Source organism: Agrilus planipennis, unplaced genomic scaffold (genome assembly GCF_000699045.2).
Source record: "Agrilus planipennis isolate EAB-ADULT unplaced genomic scaffold, Apla_2.0 scaffold6, whole genome shotgun sequence".
NCBI classification, from domain to species: Eukaryota; Metazoa; Arthropoda; class Insecta; order Coleoptera; family Buprestidae; genus Agrilus; species Agrilus planipennis.
Window position 1 is genome coordinate 3030705 of NW_020439302.1, and position 22809 is coordinate 3053513.

The 22809-nt window shown below is 37.4% G+C and overlaps 1 protein-coding gene across 1 annotated transcript in view; it reads left to right on the forward strand.

The window, feature by feature from the left end:
• Positions 1-11170: 11170 nt before the first annotated feature.
• Positions 11171-22809, forward strand: part of LOC108744186 (E3 ubiquitin-protein ligase FANCL-like) — a 37445-nt gene continuing 25806 nt past the window's right edge. Inside the window, exons 1-2 of the mRNA XM_025978463.1 lie at positions 11171-11508; positions 22066-22182. The gene's annotated coding sequence lies outside the window, so the exon portion shown is untranslated. The remainder of the gene's footprint in view (positions 11509-22065; positions 22183-22809) is intronic.

Consider the following 22809-nt stretch of genomic DNA (forward strand, 5'->3'; position numbering starts at 1 on the left):
CCTACCTACCTATTAAATTAGTGAAAATAATTTAGTTAGGTACTTTTATTTAGGAAACTCATAGTACCTACATTTTTAAGAAGACGGTTAATAATTAAATTTTTACTAAAATAATTGTATAAGATTTACTTTTTTTAAAGGAAAAACAATTTAGTAAGTTCAGTTGTTTATTAATGCCTATAATACTGTTAAAACTTATAATGTTTCATTGTATTTAGGTTGGTATACCATGTAAATTTGTTTTTTGAGCTTACATTGTTGCAATAGAAACTTTGAAAGCTCCCTTAATCCAACCCTGCCTATTTCCGAAAAAGTCCTGCCCCTTTCTTGGTACGTAGCATAAGGCGTATGATCAGTGAGTTGAAAACTCTCGTGGTGTCCACAGCTGCTGTACTCTCGAATTCTATTTAAGACTAATTTTCGAAATAAATTGCTAATTTAAAAAAAATATATTTTACGTGAATAGATACACAATACCTATGACATTGCTGATATGAACGAATTTAAATAGTTTATAGACAATTTTGTGGCGTGTTCGTCTTGATATTTTCGAAAATATCGCCCAAAGGATTCTATAAATCTCTAGCCGAATAAAAATCGTGTGCTGTATGTCAGCTTTTTGACTTAAAATGTGAAAATAGTGGTGTATTGTAAAGCAGAGTGAGTATGGTCGTGAACTGAATCTTCATTGATTTTTTGCGAGTTTGTTATCATCGTTTTATCGTTCATTTTAAATGGTGTCGTTGGTTGAAAGTGTGCAGCCGTTTTTGGTAATTTTTTCCCAACAATTGCCATGTGAAATTCTGGCCGAAAACGGTCATTTTTTTAAATCATTACACTCCCGCGATTGCGAATTTTAGTTGACCGTCTCGGACAAAGATGTCGCAGAGCGTACGATTCGCGAATTCATTCGGCAAGTGCTAAATCTAATTCTCTATCAAAAATATCTTATAATCCCTCGTGTCGCACTGGTAAATGTGGAAACGTTCGGGAAATGATCGTACAGTGATTTTCATGTTGGAAAAAATACTAACTATATAAAGACTGGGAGCAGTTGCCAAAAGGACGAGTGTAAAGATTGGTTCTTTGGATTTTATTGGTGAGTTTAGTTTTCGTCGAAATGGTTGACCTAATTTTTGAATTTTGATACCAATACAAAACTACCCCTATGTAACGAGCCGCGTGTACCCTTCCGTGCCATTTACGTGATTGATTTCGAAGTATCTTCTGTCTTTAGGGGTTTGAGGTTAATTTTTAACGGCAGTTAGCTTTTGAATTTTAGGCCTAAAGTTATATTATAACAGCGGACTGTTTAATACCGAAAATATTGGTAAAATACATAACCCAGGGTTTGTTTACAGTTCCGGGAAATTTTTGTAAATATTTTATGTCCTACACCTTTTTCTACAATTCTCTGAAAACTTTAAAATATCCAAACGTACTGAAATACATGCACATTTAATTGTTATTTTATTAACTTTTACATTTTTGATCATGTAGGTAACATTGTAATTTTATTTTAAGCCTCTGCTACTTTCAAAAGTTTTTTGATTACTATCAAATAGATAAGATAATATTTTTCCCAAGTAGGTACTACTTTAAAAAAGAAAGGTTTTCCTGAAAACCCACCTAGTAATTAAACAATTGGATATTAAATTAATTTCAAAAAATTTTTATAGGTAAGGGAGGTAACAAACGACTTTGTACCTAATTATTACTACTTATAAATAATTAGAGGAATTCATTTTGGCATTATATTTATTTATAGGTATCAATTATATTTGAAAAAATAAGAAATTTGGCCCCCCTAAAAATGAAGGCGTTATTTGAAGTTTTTTCCTAGGGTATTATTTTTTTGTGATTCTAATTAATTACACGTTAGGAAAAATCCATTTTCGAAAGTTTCATTTATTAGACTAAAGTTTTATTGTCACATAATTTTTATAAAATACCGTAAGTATCGATTTTAATAGACTTTAATTGTTTCTATTATATCGGTCTTTCATATTATCATCTAACGATAGGGGCGTTGTATAGTTAGGACATAAAATAAAGGAGCAATGGCGAAGGTTTTTCTAGGACAAGGGTGTGAGTAGTTTCAATAATAGGGCCGTAACTGATGAATGACGAGAACCTTCTCTCTCAATAGACACTAGGGTAGGGGTCAAAATGGTGTCTTGCCTACATAAAGAAGGGCCATGTTTTTAGACAAACCTTTAAATGTATCTTACGTAATAACAACGACATTATTAGAACAATATATACTTAAAAAAGTATTTTAACAACACTATTTTTTTTACCAGAACCCTTTGTTAACCTCAAGCTATTTAAAAAAACGGATACCTAGGTAAAAAATGAAAAAAACAATACCTTTAGGTATTAGAGCAGTTAGGTATCTTTTGGATGTTTTTGAGATTTTAGTAATTTTCTTACTAACAATTCAAATTGTCGAAAATATTTCGACTACATATATTTCTCTTTAATTTTAGAAAATGTTTTTCTAGGCGTATGGGATAACCAGTAAAATTAAATGTTTTAATTATTCATTAAAATATTAATACCCTAATGAGTGTATGTCTATTATAATGAATCGGCTATAGGTATATAAAAAATATACCAAATTCCACCTCTGTACATAGGTATTTATGGGTATATTTGTTTTTTTCCTAATATACGAAATTGAAATATCAAATCACCACGCCAGGTCCGGCGTGGAAGGTATTGCACGGTTAGATGCCATTCAAATTAAAGGTAGATTTATTCTGATTTCTAATTATTCTTTTTCATCATTTTAATAATAAAAAATGTTGTTTCCATCGGGTATTCCCCAACAAATCATTATTAACATAATGATAAAGGTTTTATAATTTTCAAATCTCGTTGTGAATTTACAACATTTAAAAGTTGATACAAGTTGTTTTGCAGGGGAGGACTGTGAATATGGGGGGCCCTGAACTAACACTACTTTAGGTCTTACCTATTTAATTAATCAAAAATCTATTTTCGTTAATGATAGGAAAAAAATTAGGGCAATGATTCATAGTTGTATAAATGATAAAGCATTTAAATTATTTTTTTATTTTCTAAATTCACAATATTATCCATTGTCTTCAATGGGGGCTGGGGTCCTTTATATCCACGGGGCCTTGGGCTGCAGCTCAAAAAGGCCACATACAAATCCGGCTCTGTTACAAGCAACTGGTAAAGTTTAAGAGTTAAGGGAAGGAAACTGACCTCCCCTGTCTCTTTAGGATGCCCCCTATTTTTTTATAGTTTTAGAAGATTTTATTTTTTTTTTATTTGGTAGAGACGTTTATAGAAGGAAGGATTCAAAAGGTCATGACCCTCTTGCTACTGATAATCAATGAATTATACCTGTACTGTATATCTTTGTTGGTGGTAGATACTGTTGCTCATTTGATCGGATTGCTTCGTACAAATTATGGTGATGACTAAGACCCAATTTTAAAATAGCAGTACAATATCTACTGACCATCGGAAAAGTGTAAAATCATCATCTTGAATTCTTGTGAAAGATATATTTTTTGGCCAACACTCTGTATACTATCGTGGTATAATAATAATAAAAGTAATACGTCTTCATTTGGTCCTGGTTGGTCGGGCCATCCATCCATTGACTGAATTTTAATTTACTGCGTAGGTTCTGGCTTCAGGTGCGAGAGTCGAGAGGATAAAAAAAGTAAAGTTCGTTATTGCTTAGTATTTTCGCGACTGGGTTGTTGACCCGTATGGTTTTTGCGATTACTCCAAAACTACTTATATCGAAACCCCGGTAAAAAACCGTTAATAGCGCTCCAATGACGGTTAAAATACCTATGAGACTTCGCGAAAATTTCACCTAATTTTACCAAACATAACTATATTTATTACAATTGTATTCTTTGTACAGATATTACACTCAACCGGTAATAATTTTGTAAGTGTGTATAGGCAGTTAATACTTACGTTCGCTTGGTATTTTTTTTAGGATTATCACAAAAACGCGTATAAGTATGTACAGTAGTTCAACATGGTGAGGTGAAATTTTAGGTATTTATAATATTTAATTCAATAAAAAGTGCTCGCGAACGTTTAATTTATAAACTCGAAAAAGATTGTTAAAGGTGTACGTTTGGAGCGCGGCGCTGTACGGGTGCGAAACATGCACGATGGGCGTGGCGGAAAAGAAAAGGTTAGAAGCGTTCGAAATGTGGTGTTACATGCGAATGATAAGGGTACTGTGGATAGAGAAGGTTAGAAATTAAGAGGTATTAGAAAGAATAGGAGAACAGAGGACTCTATGGAAGTCAATAAAATGGGCAAAATAGGTTTGTAGGACAGCTTTTCAGGCATGAAGGTCTAGTTAGAAACATAGTAGAGGCAGAAACAGGAGTTAAGAGGAGTGGAGGTAGACCTAGATTAGATTATCTACTGATTGCAAAGTTACGGATGTGGGATGTTCTAGTTCTAGGGATGTGCGAAAATTAGCTCAGATGATGACAATATTTAATTGCAAGTACCAACCAAAAAAATAAAATATATGGCATATGGGTAAGTGTGAACATTGATCCAATTAGGGCAGACCCTATCAGCATCCAGGCTGGATCTAGCTTTACATATGACCCTAATCAGGGACTGATCAGTAACACCCTTTTACGACTTGTCCAGTTAAAACTGTGGTAAGACTATAGTATTGATATTTACCCTATTTCAAGCATACATCTGGACCAATTCTTGTTGTCTGATAATGTCCAAATGTTTTAAGGCTGTACTTTTTTGGTCTAGCCCAAATCGGATAAGTTGATTAGGGTGAAATTATGTAACCTAATCAGGTCCACATAAGATAGCCTCATCCGAACCAATGCTGGCTGCTTGATGGGACCCAAATGTTCTAAGGCGTTACATTTTTGATTCGTGCCCTATTTGAAGTCAGCTAATCGGATCGCTGCCCTAGCAAATTTCTAGTCGGAAAGAATCATAAATACAGAAGATTCTTAAGGCCTTAAGGCAAAAGGTTCGCCGAACATAGAAATTGCACATTTGTCTCGGTATCTTTTTTTCTTGTGTCGCAGCGAAAATAGAAAATTTGATCAACATATGGAGCGTGGATTTTTCAACCACGTCTAAATCTAAAAATGGCTCCCAGTTCTCTAAAAACTGCCCTAAACTAACCAAATATTTTTAACAATGCGTAACACCCGTAAAATTACTACTAGCCCATTATGGTTTTCTATAGCAGAGTTTTGAAAGTAAAAGAAAATCACTTGGATGCTTTCCTTCACCTTATATGTATCCATAATTATTAATGAGCTAAAAATATGCGATGCATCGGATCTTTTATTATTTTGCATCCCATCGGGCTTCTATTAATAAAATCGTATCGTCAGTGACTTGATTCGATCGAACGTTTCAACCCCCCTAGTCGTTAATTAAAGACAATAATAATGACGATCTCCTCTAGGGGGTTGTTTTCTACTACTATTATCGTCATTGTTGTTGTTGTCTCGTTGCGAAACGGAGTCGAGGCCCCAAAGTTGCCGCCGTCTCCTCGGTGTTACAGCCGCCGCCACCGTTGCCGCCTCCGTTGGCGGTGGCAATGACCCTTGTATTGATCAGGCACATCTTCACGTCTAGACGCTCTCCAGACGTTGCGTCCCCCTTCCCCGTGTCCCGTCGTGAACCCCGCGCGGACACTTTACTACCGCCCTCGGCCCTCTCAGATTACCACCCCTTTGAACTTGCGAATGTAGGAGAGAAAAAAGAAAGCGGCATACCACGTAACCACCCTTCACCCTTCACCTCATGTGTATTAGGTACTGAGTGTGTGGGTACCAGGTATGGCGAACCCTCTCCCATGCGGAGACGTCGGTGGTGACCGGTTTGGGGTTAATGGGGGTCATCAATGGATAACGGTATTTCTTGGACATCAGTTAGGGGTTTCTTGAGTAGTTGCGGATTCCAAATATTTATCGATTTGAAGTTGGTTAATTAAACTCTCTCGTGACGGACACCCTGTATGAATTTTTCTCGATTTTCGATTTTATCATATACGACGGTGTCTAGTCTCGCCGCGTCTGCATTGAAGACATGGTAGAACGTCTTGCTAAGTTACGAGCGTGCAAAAGGTATCGCAACATCCACGTACGAAACGAAGCGAATAAGTTCAACTGGCGAGAAAGGAGCTGAGAGGACCTAGCGAGGACGATCGCGGTCGATGTTGAGACGAGAAAAGCCTATACAGAGTGTCCTTAAGAAATAAGACCGAATAAAATACATACATCCAACGTAGGGGTACTTCTAATAAACCATGTCGTATTTTCTAAAAGATGACGCCACCCATAGGATTTCATATACCTATTTAATACATATATATAATTAAGTTAATAAAAATCGACGGATCGTTAACCTTGCAGGTCGGTTGGTCGTGGTTGCTGTTGTCACCTCTCGTGGTTTAGTGGTAGAACATTGGTGCGTAAAGCCAAAGGTTCCGGGTTCGATTCCCGGCGGGGGTGTGACAACAGCAACAATTTTTCCCTCATTAATTTGCGGTAGTTTGTAGTGGGTAAATAAAAAATCAAAAAAATGATTTCAAATTAATATGACGCCACCCTTTTAGATGATTGTATGTAGATAGCAGAACATCCCTATGTTCGGTTGCCAAGTCACCACTGGTGCATATGGTCACATGTAGGGGCACGGGTGCCTGGGCACCCACTCGATTGGGTTGGGCACCCAGTCAATTCCAGTCGATTCGGATAATAACCCAACTTGAAAGTTCGGTTCAAATAGTTCTAAAACTCTTTTTCATGTATAATAAATTCAATACATTCATCATCGCAAGGTCGTCAGTCCTAAGACTGGTTGGACACGTCCCTCCACCCTTTCCTATCCTGAGCTAAACTTCGCATTTCCCTAAAACTAGAACATCCTTAACTATTTGATGCGAACAGTAATCTAATTTAGGTCTACCTCTACTCCTCTTAACTCCTGTTTCTGCCTCTAATATGTCTCTGACTAGACCTTCATGTCTGAGAAGGTGCCCTACCAACCTATCTCGCCTATTTTTTATTGACTTCTATAGAGTCCTCTGTTCTCCTATTCATTCTAATATCTCTTCATTTCTAACCTTTCGTACCCACGTTATCCTCATCATTCGCCTATAACACCACATTTCGAAGGCTTTTAGTCAAACTGCAACGTTGTTGCGCCCCTGGTCACATGTTTGTATGAATAGACAACTGAAAAACATATCGAAAAAGTTCATCGTGATGGCACTGTCCACATGACCCTACTTTGATTGACAATGAATGAGACCTCTATTAGTTTATGCCTATCTCTGGCTCTAATTTTGTTTGTTTTGATTTGGCACAACACCCCGTATAAACGCATACAAGTATTACAAGAAGAAATGTACAAGAGGGCAGAGAGGGACAATAGGCCGTAGTAACTGCGAAGAACGGCTACCATAAGCAAGCACAAGGTGTACGGCAGCATCAGAACTGGTCGGGTTTATCGCTTTTTTATTTTTATTTCTTTTCTTTTCACTGTGTGTTCTTCTTTTTACTCTTCTCGAAGACTTGGATTTACGTACCTACTGCCTGTAGCTATAGATATGTAGTTACTTTACTTACACGTGTGTGTGTGTGTGTGTGCACGTATGTGTACATGTGAACATGATGGGTCGTACTCAAAGGGAGGTTCGTTCGGGTCAGATTTTTCGAGGGGTTGCTGTAGAAATTACGTGTGTGGAATGTCATTCGACTGGCAAAAAATAGGAATTTCTTAGATCCATAACCCAAGACTCTGAGTAGGAAAAATCTACCACCCATGCAAATAAATTTTAACAGTTACCCCTTCTTCACTACAGTTTGGTTTCGGGGGACGGAGAAGTATAAAAGTCTAAAATATGTCACCAGCAGCGTTGGAAATCCTGCATCCTGCATGTCTCATGTGATAGGAAACAAAACATGTATCATTTTTGATGTCCCCATGATCCGTCATTGGGATTTTACTAATAAGACACGATTAGAAATCCAATTTCTTCAAGTGACAGCTATGAAAATCTAAATAAACTTCTAATACACGGTTCCATCTGATAATCCACCGATCCCTTTCTCTTCTTTCTCATCTTCAACAATTTATCAGGGATGTAAAACCACACTAACTTAATTTAATATATATATTTCATATTTAACCTCCAGTAGGTATCTTCTACTCTTTAACCATCAGTATTATTCATAGTCCAATGAACCCTTTGTTAAAAGAAAATCCTCTTTATTATTAATAGTGTTTGTAATCATTATTGGAAATTATTGCTAGACCTTACGTTCTTTGTGGCATATTAACTCTTGTCAAAAAGTATGTTAGAAATATATATTTAGAAAGATCAAATAAAAAAGTTATTGGTGTCTTGACCGGCTAATCTCTCAAGTCAAAAAAAAACATGACAATGACTGATAATAACTATAGTTACAATTGGTACAATTAGGTGTTGTTACGTTATAGCGAAATTGCTTGCTGATAAAACTACACAGATATCTACGCAGTTGTTAGATTGAAAAATTTGAAACAAAGGAATGTGATTACGGATATTGTCTGCTGTTTATTTTTGATTTCTTTTGGGACCGCGAAATGAAGGTTTACATTTACAGGATTTTCACTCAAGCGCACTGAAGAAAAGTTTTAGTAACTTTTTAGCTTTCCAATTGAGCCAAAAACGAAAATAATAATTTTAAGTAGCCTGACCACCTAGAGTTTTTTTTTGGCTAATATTAGTATACCCACATCGGTTCTTATTGGTTATTTGGACGTGAGACGTAGTTGTGGACAATGAGTTTAAATTGCATTATCTGCAGCTCAGTATAATGAGTCATATCATATGTCTACTAACATATCAGTCCATTCAGAAACTTGCTCAAATTCTTCGAAAAGATCGGAGTCTGCCAGCATCCCATCATCATCATGATCATCACTGGCATTCTCATCAAATCAACCGTCTATCTTATTCTAACTGAAAATTTGGGAAGAAGAAATGTTTGCTCCAGTGTTGCTCCTCACACGTTTACAGAAGATCGAGAAGATTGGAGAATTGGACAGACATTGGAGGATCGTTTGATACGGATCGAGACTTCATGATGACTAACATGGTAAACCCTAGGTATATAGCAAAGGGAACAAATCAGAATGGATGAGTTCAGGAGATCCTACTCCAAAGAAAGTTCGGATGCAAAAGAGCAGAATCAAGACTTTGTTCACTGTTGTTATCAGTCCAAGAAGAATAAAGATTTAGCCAGAATTCATATAGTCATAGTAGATTATCTAGAGCTCAATTTGTGATCTTCTTGATGTTACATTGACAATGCACTAGCTTACACAAGCAACAACAAGAGAGTTTTTGGCCAAGAAACCATCGTATTGCTTGATCATCCTCGATATTCATCTGATTTAGCTCCTTGACTTCTGGTATTCCCAAAATGCAAACGCGTTTTAATACAATTCCAACCATCCAAAAGACTTCAATGAAAGGTCTTTTAAAGGCAGTTCCGAAGAATGAGTAGGCACCAAGAGGGTTTCAGAAGGTTTTATGGCAACGTTGTACAGATTCTCAAGGAGCGTATTATGGAATAGTATTACCGTCGCCGATGATGGTGCATACCATTCCATCACCTAATGACAGTATTTTTTGGTCTTTGGTTTCTTTTGTTACATGCACCAGCTCATAGAAGCAACATTACCCCGAGTTTTTGGCCAAGGAATCATCATATATTGCATGATGATCCTCAAAATTCACCTGATTTAGCCCCCTGACTCCTGTGACTTCTGGTATTCCCAAAAATTCAAATTACTGTTGAAAGGACCTTGTTTTGATCCAATTCCAGCCTTCCAAAAGACTTCAATGGAGGGCATGACATACCATCGCCTAATGACGAAGGTTCTTACGACTGGGTGTGTTGGAGTCCCTCCTTGGAGAACTTACCAACTAAAACCCCTTTGCCTCAGACCGAGTTAATAACGTTTCCGTCGGCGCGACTGACACCCTACGAATATTTATGTTTAATGATATTAAGCAAGCTAAAATATTGGTAATTTTCAATTAAAAATCTCGATTAACACTACAGCATCCTGGATGGCAAAGTCGGGCCCATCCTTTAATTAGATGATTCAAAGGTCATCTGATTCCAGAAAGGCTGGAGAGGACTAATTATTACCTGTATAATGGTCCCAACAAGAAAAATTCTGCGATTTTCCAAAACAATAATAGAACAATAGAAGAATTCGTACAGCAGCAACATCGAAGCCGATATCAGAATATGTTTCGGCAGTAAAATTAAGGAACAGCGGTAGCGTTTTCATTAAATTAAATTAAAATTTTAAATGCGCTGTGAACGTTCAGTAATGAGATAGCAAACTGCCCACCTAGGTACCCATTGTTGGTATTACTAATATTAAGCGCTATTTCTAATAGTCCGCGGAATTACGTAATAAGAGTGTACGAGGTTCGGCAACGAAGAAATCGGACACGTGGGATGCGATTAAACGGAAAATTGTAGTAGGCCAGCATGTGAAACCAAATCCGACCACGATCAGTCAGCATGCCCAGGTATTTGGTACTGACATTGTTGTCGTCCATTGCTGTTGGCCTCAGTACAGCTCAAGTGCTGAAGTGCACTCGCCGACTGCAGTTGCAATCGGATCGCGACCGCATGTGCAGGCCGAGCCAGCGACCGACTGACGGCGACGCGAATCGTAACGCCACCCGGGATCAATACCTTTATTATACCAACTGCACACGGCCAACCATGCAATACAACAGCCCTCCGCGTTGCAGTATATTCGGAGCATGTCGCCCCTCGTCAATTATTGCGTTTTGTCATTGTTGCAAGTGCATCGCACACGCACGACAAGGTCCCGCCGTCCGTCGCACTGGCAACGTCGCGCTCGCGCTCTTTTGTCGCGTAAGCCGCCTGCGACCAGGAGAGTTTTTCCCATATTATTGGTGGTATTGGCATGTTGATACAACAATTATTATTGTTTTTAAATGGTGGTAACTCTGGTGGTACGAAGCCGCTAGAACACTGTGGTGCCGTTAGTTGCATTTTGGTTAGTAGTTCGATGCAGAGGCGGTTGGGGGCGACACGTGCGTATTTTATGTAATAATCATCCGTGTTGAGTGTGCATTTGTGTGTGTGTGTGTTTCTGGCGGTGCAGCGGCGCACTGATTGGGCTGCTGCAATTTGCAAAACGAAAAACGGGAACAAAATGTCGGTTTGCCTGGTAACGCTGCCCAAAAATAGGCGAACGGTACCTAGTGCTCTCACCGTTTTGTGCCCTGTTAGGCTGTGCTGTGATCGCGAGTGCTCAGTGGTGGTCTTCGGTGGTGGTTCCCCTTTTGGAATTTATACTGCAGTTTCTCAAATAGATAATTCACAGAATGGCGGAAGTACTTGCCTCCTTAGATTATTTTGGATACCTGCTACGACTTTTTAGCCAACAGTCCAACGAAATCTTGTAAGTTTTTTCTTGACGAGTTTGACGTATTAGGGTTTTGTTTGTTGGAGCAGGTAAAAATGCGTGTGAGATCCCGATTGAGGTATTTTTATACCCCATGAGGTAAAGGGTTTTGTGGTTGCTGCTATTTTTTCGTGTCATTTGTGTGACGATCGCTGGATTGAGTCGTTTATATGACGTTGTTGCCGTGTCGACCCCAATTTTTATTGCGGAGTAATCTCTGGCCTTTTTTACGTCCTTGAACCGTTCCGATAGCTGCCATCTTGTTTTAAGTCGCGACAATGGAAACCACATACGTATAAACGTACGGATTCAAGAATTCTCGTTGCATATGTAACAAATAAACGTGTAGGTTATTATTAATTTTACGTTGCTGTGTTGTTAGTCATTGCTCGTACGGCAAAGGCCTCTTTTGTTTCCTTGAACGAGTGCATTATGCCTGCCTACTTAGATTTCTGCGTGGTTTTCCTATTGTAACCGACTAACTTTTATTATACCGTGTGCAATTAGGCACAAAGAAAATTTTCCTTAAATTAGTGTTTTTTACAGTTACGAAGGATGTTGAATTTGTTACTTATATACTGTAAAAAAACGTCTAGGGTAAAGTAATTCACAAACGTAAAATCTTCCTACCCAGGTAAATTTGAAAAATTAATTGTAAGAGTCGGACATGACCCACTTCTTACTTAAGTGGGCCACTTGTTCCTAAAACGGGTAGATGTAGTATATTTCTGCGGCGTTTACGTACGCCAGGCTTATATCTAAATAACGTCCGCATCCCTTAAAATGGTTGAACTGTTGCCACCACAAAATGTACAGTTATTCGGTGTTACGGATGTTTCTTGGAGGTTTTGTATAAATGCGCCTAATGCGGGGATTGCTAGCGACGAGAGTAGAGGCGGGCGATAGAAAGGGCGGGGTTTAAAGCGGGGTGCCACCATGCGTCCGCCTGAAAATTTGGGTTAAAAGTAGGGGAATTACAACGCGGAAATCGAGACACACACCGCACCGGTGTAGAAGTATAAACGAGAAAGAGGCAACGCCAGGCGAAAAGGGGGAGAAAGACATCATCAGGGGCTCAATCGGCTCGGGATAGAAACGACTACCTGATAATGGATGGACGGTTGGAGTAGGTACTTGTCGTATCTATTATTAGATTTTGGGACAAATTAGGTACCTATATAACAAGAAGATTAGTAAAAAATCCAGGAGGAATTCAACCTCCGCCAGAATAACAAAGTAAAAACCTTTAGCCACTCCCTCCTCAGGGGATAAGATGCCTAATAATTTTACCTCTCTGATGATTACATGACTATACCCGTGTAAGTACTATGAAAAACATTCCCTTACCTGCGCCATGATTGCTAGTCTCAAATATTTGATGGATTAAAATAGGTATGTAGCGACCAACATAAATTAGAGCACCCTGTATATATAATGTAGTTTTGTAAATATGTAAATCTTTTGTATAGTATTCCTTTTCTGTGTAAATATTTCTCAACATTATCTTCTAAAGCTTTTGTATTCTATCCATCTGTTCCAATAATTTTTATTACTGTACTTTCCTATAATCCCTATTAACATTTCAACTTCGCGTACTAACCGCATGACGTCTGTACTTTGCTGTCTTTCCTAATTGCTATTTTATGAGGGGTTTCTTCGGTGATTTGGGTTCAACAACTTAATTCTATATTTTCTATCTTCGGCATTTTTCAAATTATATTTTCTTAGTATTGGTTCCCTAATTTTATCTACAACCCTTAGCTCCACCTTCACAATTTTCCTAAATTATTCAAATTCTAAATTCTTCAGTTCTAAATCAACCTTCGTTCTACTCTTCTTAGTCTCTAACAGTTATAAAATAAATAGTAGTTTTATCAGATTTTATTATTATAATATTAAACACGCCAAGAACCAAAGGTACATTTGGACTTTATTCTCTCTCAGCGAATGTTTCTGCTTCTAGTAAGTCTCTAACTAGCTCTTCAAGCCTGAGAAGGCGTCCCTAAACAATATATCTCGCTTAATTCTTATTGACTTTCACAACGCTCTCTGTTCCGTCACTCCCAAGACTCGTTTGACACTCACGTACATTCTATCCTATCCTGTTCTAATAAGTGTCCAACTAGCCCTTAATGCATAAGAAGGTGTCCTACCAATTTATCTCGCCTAATTTCTGTTGGAAATCAACGATTAGTTTAGTTCTATAGAAATATGTATTCGTATTGTCGAGGTCACTTTAGGCCACATCTATATTTTATGTCCCTAAAGAGGCTGCAGACACTTGTACATTTTAAAAGTTAGTTCCTAAGAAGCTCCCGTTATGTTAACACGTTTTTCTGTTGTTACTGATCAATAAAGTACAATTGGAGTTTTACTATTTTTCATTACTATTACAATTAAACCACCGAACCATTGCCAATCTTAATATAACCAACAATTTCTTATTGACCGACACCCTTTGTTCTCGTCATCGTCATAAGAACATCAGTCCTAAGAGTGGTTGGTCTCGCACCTTCACTCTTTCCTATCGTAAGCTAATCTTCGCATTTCCCTAAACTAGAACATCCCACACCTTCAACTATCTTTGAACAGTAATCTGATACTTGTAGGTCTGCCTCTAGAGATAGCCCTTAATGTCTAAGAAGGTCTCCTATTTCTTATTGACCTCCATAGTGCCCTCTGTTCTCCTCACATAATTATAGGATCATCAGTCCTAAGACTGGTTGGACACGTAGCACTACCATTCTTTCCTATCTTGAGCTAATCTTCGCATTTCCCTAAACTAGAACATCCCACACCTTCAACTATCTGTGAACAGTAATCTGATACTTGTAGGTCTGCCTCTAGACCTCTTAGCTCCTATTTCTACTTCCAATAAGTGTGCAACTAGCCCTTGATGTCTAAGAAGGTCTCCTATTTCTTATTGACCTCCATAGTGCCCTCTGTTCTCCTCATATCATCATAGAATCATTAGTCCTAAGATTGGTTGGAAACGTAGCACTACCATTCTTTCCTATCTTGAGCTAATCTTCGCATTTCTCTAAAACTAGTGAACAGTAATCTTATATAGGTCTACCTCTACACCTCTTATCTCCTATTTCTGCTTCTAATAAGTCTCCAGTTAGTCCTTAATGCCTAAGAAGGTATCCTACCAATTTATCTCGCCTAATTTCTTATTGACCTAACGCTCTTTGTTCTTCTCATCGTCATAAGATCATCAGTCCTGAAAATACTTGGACGCGATGCTCCACTCCTTTTCCTACCCTGAGCTAATCTTCTCATTTCCCTAAAACTAGAACATTCCATATCCTAAACTTATTGGGAACACTGTAATATAATCTAGGTCTACCTGTACCCCTCTGAACCCCAGAAAAATAAAAATTAAATTATGAAACGATTTCTCTTGTTGATAATTAGATAATACAACATTAATACACGATGTGATATTGCGATGGATAATAAATGTTAGGTACTAGGTGCGAATGTTTAGTTAAAGCGGGAACAAGCTAAAGTCGTCATTGATTTATCCACACTGTTTCAACCCTACCCCTTTACATTAGATATAAATCATTTAACCCCTGAAGGCGAGGATGGACAATGAAACGTATTTCCCCTAACGAAAATAAAAAAAATTGTTTAGTAGTAGTGTCTCCATCGTGGAAATCCTCGCAGTACGTTGACGAAACGAAAGGATATTGAGTGGTTTAATTAAATTTTAGACACAACACTACTGGGTATTGAAACTTCGGAATGCAATTCAGATGTGGCTGAAATTCGACCGATTCTGCCATTTGTTATGTTACCTAAAAATGGTACCTACTTCGTATCGATCGAGAGAATCGAACCCTCTAGGAAGAAATAGGTCTTAACCCAATAATGGTCAGGTATAGTCGCATACGTTGTATTTGCTCCGTTTTCTTTAACGTTCGAAAACACCCTTCTTACACATAATAGGTCAGTGGATAATATATATGGGCAGGGGTGTGGCTCGGATATTTTTATTTTGAGGATAATTTGGAAAAATGCATTCAAAAGGGTGCATTCCCTTCCCGAATACCTAATACCAACCTCTTAGGCATTCGGTTGTTTAAATGAACAAAACCGAATCTGTATTAGTTATACGGAGGTAATACGAAAGGGTTGTTTCTCCTCTGTACTCGTTCTTGGACACATAATATATTACGCAGATGGCGTGTTCGTGAACAACCCTTTCGTTGAAAGGGAACAACTTATTGGGGTTCAGACACGGTCCGTTACTCTCTGCAACACTTTTTTAACAGTAAGTATTATGTATTAGTAGAAGTATTACGTATTAAGTTTTTGTTATGCCCTACATAATAATTTTTTTATGTGCACCCAAGTATTCTTCCTCTAGGTGCATCTTAACAGTAGCAGGTAAAAAAATTTTCAGAGGAAGGGATACAATGGGCTTTTACCCTCAGTGCTCAGTTGTTTTTTTTTTTTGTTTTGATTATGTATGCCGCTTGCTTGACTTTTCGGTCGTAGTCGTGTATTGGTCTAGAGAGTGCGTTTGTTTTGATTGTTTGGGGCCATGTTAACTTTGAGCCTAGACAGAGATAGCGAGCGACGAGAGAGTTCACGGCCTACCAGTTTTAACTATGCCTTAGCCATTTAGAGGCCATTTTTTGCCTAGGAATGCGTAGTTCTGTGTGTGTGCGGCGTTTAGCCAATGACTAGCCCTCACACTGTTGACTATGACTCTCTGGCCCCACCCTCTCTCCCCAACTTTCGTGTTATATCTACCTGACTAAATTTTTTTAGCTGCAAAATACCTCAAAATATTTGGTATACCTACAACGGTAAAAATCCTATATTAATCTTTTAGGAGAATGTGCGAATTACCTATCATCTTTTTAAAATTATTTTAGAATTAGTAGATAAGCAAATAATGATAGGTAAGTTGGTGTTTTGGTTAATTAGATTTTAAGAATTAAGTTCTCTTTTGTGCTTGCGACAGATAGCGAGGCAATTGACAAGGAGCAAGTCGATTTACATTAAAAAATAAATAAATTGCTTTTATAAAAAAATAAGGGGTTTCAAGAGAATTTTATTTAGGTATTCTATAAATTAAACCTTCTGCACCTAGAGAAAAACATTAGCGATCAAGTATCCTATAGTAATACGTTACATCTATCTAATTTAACATGTTAAAATAATAATAGATTGTATATCTATTGAGTATAAAAACTTAGATTGTAAAGTTACAATTTCTTTCTTCCGATGGATCAAATGCGCCTGATGCATTAAAATGTACCTAGGTCTTTGTTTTTAAATGTTTTTCTACTCATTGCATGGCCCATTTAATAACCCGATTAATAGGTAGGCATACATACATAAATATATGTGTAATGTATGCATGTTGACTGTAATGCATGCATGTTGACTGTAATGCATGCACGCAGTTTGGCAAAAATCCAGTGACCAAGAGCGAGTGCAATGTATTCGGATGGGATTCGAGTAAACACATACGTATACACTAGTGGCTAGTGGAGAACCCAGCATTAGGGACATACTATTACTTGTCATCGTCTTTTGAAAAATATACGACGTGGTATAGGAAAATTTACCTATCTTTTCAATCTTTTCATAGTAATAATATAAGTCCAATATATCTAAGATAGGAGACGAAAAATTAAAAGTGGCTAGGAGGACAGATAAGTCAAGATGGAAGGAGCAGTGGGGTCGAGTCGTCTTCAATAAAGAGAAGTCACTTATATGATCGCGAATGGTTAATTTAGAAATTCGGAAAAGGTGTATGTGTAAAGCACGGCGCTGTATGGGTGCGAAACATGGACGGTGGGTGTGGCGGAAAAGAAAAGGTTAAAAGGGTTCGAAATGTAGTGTTACGGGCGAATGATGAGGATACCGTGGATAGAGAAGGTTAGAAATGAAGAGGTGTTAGAAAGAATAGGAGAACAGAGGACTCTTTGGAAATTAATAAGAAATAAGTGAGATAGGTTGGTAGGACATCTTCAGGGGCATGAAGGACTAGTCAGAGACACATTAGAAACAGAAGCAGGAGTTAAAAGGCGTAGATTAGATTGCTATTCACAAATAGTTAAGGATGTGGGATGTTGTAGTTTTTAGGAATTGCAAAGATTGGGTCAGGATAGGAAAGAATGGAGGTGCGTGTCCAACCAGTCTTAGGACTGTCGACCAAATGATAATGGTGTTGATTTCTATGCAATTAATAGGTTTTGAGAATTCGGTTACTTCAGGACAGTTTTTAGAGAATCAGGAAGTATTTTCAAATGGACAGCGTAATTGAGAAAGCATATTCTTCACATATGTTCATCAAATTATGCTGTCTGACTCGTAACATAAAAAGAAAGTACTACACTTACTTAAAAAAAATATGATTTTTTTTTTAATTTTCGGGGTAACATAGTGTCAAAGTAATAGAGAAACGTGTTTAAAACCGTGGTATGTCATGTCCTCTTTTGTTAGAGGTCTGTATTTTCGTGAAAATTCCTGTGTAAATATGGCCTCCCAGCGTTCTGTATTCGTTGAATGAATTCATTTTGTTTGCGTGGGTGGCGTGCAATGTGCAAAATCTCGTGAACCATGCCACTTTTCCAGACTGACAGCTGACAATATTTGTTTACAACAACGTAAAATCGTTCGTCAGTCTTGCAAATAACTGCAACACACACCACGCATAGTACATATCGCCGATGGTGCACACAAAATGACCCTAAAGTCCATACATATGTACAGACACATGCCCATGTTAATAAGTGTTTTTTGTGCTAATAGTGATGTGTCACTGAATGCACCAAATAACAATAACAATTCAGCGTCAGAGTCTCCATAGACACCATACAGTTGACGTAGCGTCTCCCTATGTAAGTATGTATAGATACACTAATGGCGAGTTGAGAGCCGACCGTACAGATATCATTAAACAGGCATATTAGAGGCAGAAACAGGAGTTATAAGGAGTAGAGGTAGACCTAGATTAGATTACTGTTCGCAAATAGTTAAGGATGTGGGATGTTCCAGTTTTAGGGAAATGTGAAGATTAATTCAGGATAGGAAGGAGTAGAGGTGCGTGCCCAACCATGATGATGAAAGGTCCAACAAATGCAATTTATAGACCTTGAGGGATGATAGGTATCTACGCTTTGTTCAAAAGAATTTAGGGTAAAGGTCTAGAAGGTCTTCGGGGGTGGGGGGATCGAAAGAGGAGGTCTTCCCTACCACTGTACCATAAAAAGTTCGTGGCGGTGTCACCCCCATAAAATGTTATGGGTGTTAGATTATGGCCCCTACCTCCCTTCGGGGGTAGGGGTCGGAGGGATCGAAAGAGGGTGGTCACCTCAGTAAAACCCCATAAAAACTTTTCGGCGGTCTCACCCCCATAAAAGGTTATGGGGGTTGAAAGTTGATTATTTTGACAATTTTCATACAGTATAATTCAAATAAAATTCAATAAAATAATTATTTTCAAGCGGGTGGAGGTGGGGGATCGAAAGAGGGTGGTCACTTGAACAAAACCCGATAACCTAACCTAACCTAACCTAACCTACCCTATTGATAAAGATATTTAAATAATGTTTTATATAACTTTCTCAATATTTTTATGTATTTTTCATTAGTTTTACCTTTGAATATTGTTTAAGAATGACTATATAAATATTTACATGTCTAGAAATATATAAAAATTGGCATATTTATTAACTTTGAACCCCCATAACTTTTTTTGGAGGTGAGACCGCCACGAACTTATTATGGTACAGTGGTGGGGGAGACCTCTTTCGATCCCCCCACCCCCACCCATCTAGATCTTTACCGAATTTAGGTGTTTGAATGGAATAGGACAGTTTTTAAATGGGTAGGCATAGACGTAGATAGGACACTGCCCCACCCCCTCCCCTGGCAAGCTCATTGTCCGGCCTGGAAAAGGCTCTGACGATATCGGCACAGTTTAAAAACATAGAAACCAAACACATTAAACCTATTTAAACTTACAGCTATTGAAAATACGTCCCTCCTACAAAAAATCTCTTGCTATTTTCAGATTGATGTGATAGTTGAAAAAAACGCATTCTACATTTGTAATTACTATGTTACAATTTGCCTTACCTGTAGATATATCCGTCATTTCGACGTCGTTCGTCGAAAATATTTTTTCGCTTACGGTGTGCTTGACCTTAGTCAATAAAAAAAAAAGTACGGCGCACGTGAATAACCCGGCGAGTGAGACAGATGATGAGAGGAGTGTGAAGTCTACCCGGAGGGGCACGCGGGGGCCACGACTTACTGGCGTACTTTTAATAGTCTAGTTATACGGCAGTATTTGACAAGAATACTTATATCAAGCGTGAAGTAAAAAAAAAAAATTAAGTGACAGATTTTTTTAAAACCCTCTCATACAAGTTATTTAGGTACAAAGGTTTATTGAAATAAAGATTGTTTTTGTGTCAGTGAGTGAATGGTAGGTAGGTACTAGCCAAACTTTTGATTACTTACCGAATAGGGACAGGATTGGGACGATAATAGGGACCAAAAATAAGAGGTAAGGGAACTTGTATGTCCATGGGTGAGAGTATTAAAAAATGTTCAAAAATTTTCTCATAATTTTTTGAGAGCCACTAGTATGTATTTTTTTGTATATCGGTTATTGGTTAGGTGCATCAATTTTGCTATGAACTGTACATTTACAATAAGTGCAGTGCATCATCAATGCGTTAGTAAACAAGTTGAAGCGTTTACAAAAGGAAATTGGTATAACGACCTATCGGCACATGAATCGTACGGATACACACTCAAAGTACAGAGTGAATACCCGCAATAAAATTTAAGGAATTTTGCGGATTTATATGCATCAACAAGTTAATGAAAAATGAAAAAAAATGCTCTTTGAGTCGGTTAGGTCCAGGGCTAGATTCATACTCCCCGACACACAGTCCTGGCGATGACCCTCCCCCCACACGTAAACGTTTGATGGGAAAAGGGCCAGTTATTACAAACTTTTAAAACTACCTGAATCTATTCGTTTGAGGTTAGGTTGGGTTAGTGTGTAACCACCTTCTGCATCAGTGGCGTAACTTAAAGTCGCCTTCACACTGTTGGGTGACAAAATATAATACTTTTGGGGGTGTACTTTATGACATTGCACTGTTTTACACATTCTCCCTCTCAAGCGTCTTAGTTGGCCCCTTTTTGAAACCAGCACTGTCTTGAGAAACGCCTAGACAGAATTGAAAGCGGCGACTTAATTGAACTGGAAGATTTAATTTGTGCCTTAATAACACGTATGATTTTCATGCAGTGTTTCGTACATAAAAAACTTTAGAGTGTATTATACCGTTTCATACGGTGTTCGCTTATCTATTGTTTGAGGTAGACGTAAAAATTACAAAACCATCTACCTACACGGTTAGTTTGTTTTTGTTGCTTATGTAGCAGCCGGCTTTTGTTTTCCCACGAGAGATTTTATCAGAGTTAGATAATACAATTGTCTGTGGCCTTGTCTTTTGTCGGGGTTAACAATTTTTTAGTTATACGTATATATTTGTCATTATTTATCTCACTGTTTTGTTTATTTACAACGTAAACAAAACGTTTCTGTATGTATTACTTGCATTACGCGATGCGTGACGATAGGCCAACCTAACATACCCAGACATGAGGAATGTTTGTCACTTATGTGTCTAAAGTGATCAAAATACCTCGGTACCTGTCGTAACGAAATTCAGGTACTCCTAAAATCTGTTAACTTCTTACCCTAAAAGAAATGAAAAATTATGCATCAAGGGAAGAATATGTGATGTTGCCTCCCGGATGTGAAAGTGCTATAATTTCTTTCTTAATTCACGCAATATATATGTCCTTACTTATTTATTTTTTTGATCCTTTTTATGCCCCTCTGGACTACCACTGTGATTTTAAATACCTAAGAGTTGTAATAGGTACAGTACCTATATTTACAGAGAAATCAAAAAGTATATACAGTAGAATTCGCTTATAATGATATCGAAGGGAAACAAACACGTTGTACTAAGCGGGCGTTATACAAAGCATAGTCTTAGAAAATAAACAACTTTCTATGAAGGGTCAGAAAAATGAGCGAAAATGTTATTATTAATCATTTGGGTTACTATAGCCGGATATGATTTCTTGAGAATCAGTCATAGTAAACGATATGTCATTTTAAACGGAGTCATTATATCCAAACTTTTCTATAGAGAATTTAATATGAAAACCAAACTTAACATTGCAATTACTTCGTATTAAACGGTTGGTCAATATAGTCATTATATCCAAACTTTCCTATAGAGAATTTAATATGAAAACCAAACTTAACATTGCAATTACTTCGTATTAAGCGGTGAGAGGAAGGATTATAAGATTAAGGGTCTTATAGACAAGGGACCTCAATTTTTCATATGAACACTATTCTTTTTTGTTTCAAAAAAATTAAAACGATACTGAAAATTAGGTACTTAGGAAATGTGAAAGTAGAAAAAAAATTTTGTTATATTTAAGTAAAAGTGTATATCCAAAAAAATTTTTTTTTATTTATTACAGATGAAGTTACTTTTGCGATTGGTTCTACGTTATGTGCGTAATAGTCAGGCTGCAATATCCACACCTACATGGAGGTACCTCTATCTACCAGCAATGGTTCGGAATTTAATCGAAAAGGTAAATACTTTTGATACCTTTTACTATTCTCAAAAATACATGTTGGAAGTTTTTGAAATTAGTTTTGAACAAAAAAATCTATGACTGTTAGTGTGTACAAGCATGCGTATATGAGTATGTACCTATAGCTAGTTCAGAATGTCATAAGCCTTCATATATGCGAAAGGCGGAGCTTGGATTCGTGTTATGTACAAACATTTCGATAACATTGGTACAATACAGCCGGGAATAGGGCTCGAAATAAACAGCAAACAGTAATGTCGGTTAATATTTTTATAGCAGGTAGAAATGAGTGTTGACATATGATTTTATTGGAGAATATGCTAGAATAGTATGGGTAGAAAAGGTTAGAAATGAGGAGGTATCAGAATTAGTAGGAGAACAGAGGGCCGCAGCCGAATTGCATCCCAATGTCATAATATTTATCTGATCTAAAAAAATCGGTTGTTTGTAAAGTCGGTTTACTGACGATAGTTGAACGTGACAACGTCATAAGAAAATACTGGTGGAATGGTTTCATTTTTCAAAAGAAAATTTTAATTTTATTTGTTTGATAGATATTTTGTATGGATATAGAGAAGGAGGTAAATGGAAATGTATTATTGTATAGCAGCTGTCCACGCGGAC